This window comes from Penaeus monodon, chromosome 17, assembly GCF_015228065.2.
Source record: "Penaeus monodon isolate SGIC_2016 chromosome 17, NSTDA_Pmon_1, whole genome shotgun sequence".
In the NCBI taxonomy this organism is placed as follows: domain Eukaryota; kingdom Metazoa; phylum Arthropoda; class Malacostraca; order Decapoda; family Penaeidae; genus Penaeus; species Penaeus monodon.
This window is the reverse complement of record NC_051402.1, coordinates 47,379,654-47,381,147: the sequence shown is the minus strand read 5'-3', so window position 1 is coordinate 47,381,147 and position 1,494 is coordinate 47,379,654. Positions and strand designations below refer to the sequence as shown.

Here is a 1,494-nt window from a genome sequence, read left to right as displayed (position 1 = left end):
CAAGGCCCTCAAAGAGATTCACGCGGAAACGCAAAAAATGACGAGAAGTGCTAGCTAGTGTCATGGGCACTTTAGGGTGGACCAAGTTAGAAATTTCCTAGACTGACAGACGATTAATGAGTAGTCATATGAGTTCCCAAAAATCAGCAGAAATTGGTGGCGTCTCATTGTATTTTGGGTTTAATGTTACGGTGGAGTTTCTTCCGAAACAAACAGCATCCACACAAGACATTGGGAGTTACAACCAAAACATTCAGAACCAGATGTTTCAAAGGGTTCGAGTCTAAGTTAAAAGGGGCATGAGGACGTCAGGGAGCTGGCTTCCTCCTGCACACAATTGATAACATGTGTAGAATTTACCTTTTAATAAGCGCGTGTGCGCATATGCATAAACGTACACACACAATACTGTATTTATGTAGTATGAGAAAGGTAGTACCCTTGTGGTCTTAGGTGACTGGTCAGTTCCTAGTTTTCTAGAGATCAGCATTAGATTAGAGCACAGTTTTATTTAATTTTACTACTCTATCGTATTTACATAGCCGAAGTCAAACTCAGGACTTAGCTTTTCAGGTTTTCCAATTATTCACAAAATACGTGGTTATCATTTTGTTAACCACAAATGGACAATATTTCTATAAAATGTTGACTTTCTCTCTGCAAACGCCTTCAAAAGGATTCGATTGTGACGTATAGAACTCACACCTGAGCAACTTAAACTCTATATAGTCTTGGCTTCATTCTACCATTCGTTTTTTTTTTTTTCCTTTTTTTTCTTTTTTTTTTAAGTCTTAACATATGATTAAGGGCCTGTTAGCTCAGTTGGTTAGAGCGCCGTGCTAATAACGCGGATGTCGAGGGTTCGATCCCCTTACGGGCCAACGCAGTAAAAGTTTTGCTTATCACTGTTGAAATTCTTACTATTTCATGCTACAGTACTTTGTTCCGAGCTTCCAGTCGCTCTAATTCGAACCTTAATCGTCAACCACAAGGTACTAATAAAGACGTGATATACTCTATCCACACAAGTGGAATCAGACTTGAGTAATTGTTTCTTATTTAAATATATTATAATCCGTTTTCGATAAGCTATGAGGTATAACTGGTGTATAACTCGTAACTCGTTTAAAAACACGATTTTGAAAATACTGAAAAATGATTTGCAGTCTGAAAGGTCCTACATAATTTAATACAAAGAAAAGATAATGCAATATTTAGACATAAATGAAAATCGTTAAAATATCTCTTTACATCGCTGATTTAAGAAAATAAACTTATCGAGGTGGCAAGACACCTACACGTGTTTACCCGATGGCATGGTTCGGATATCATTTCAAGTGACCACATATGTATATACATACATATACTGGGTACACACACACACACACACACACACACACACACACACACACACACACACACACACATATATATATATAATTTTATATATAAAATATTATTATATAATATATATATATATATATATATATATAT

At 35.9% G+C, this 1,494-nt stretch overlaps 1 non-coding gene across 1 annotated transcript; it reads left to right on the top strand.

Moving 5' to 3' along the window:
- The first annotated feature begins 807 nt into the window (after positions 1 to 807).
- Positions 808 to 881, top strand: Trnai-aau. The gene has a single exon. It is a non-coding gene; the product is annotated as a tRNA-Ile (tRNA).
- Positions 882 to 1,494: the final 613 nt, after the last annotated feature.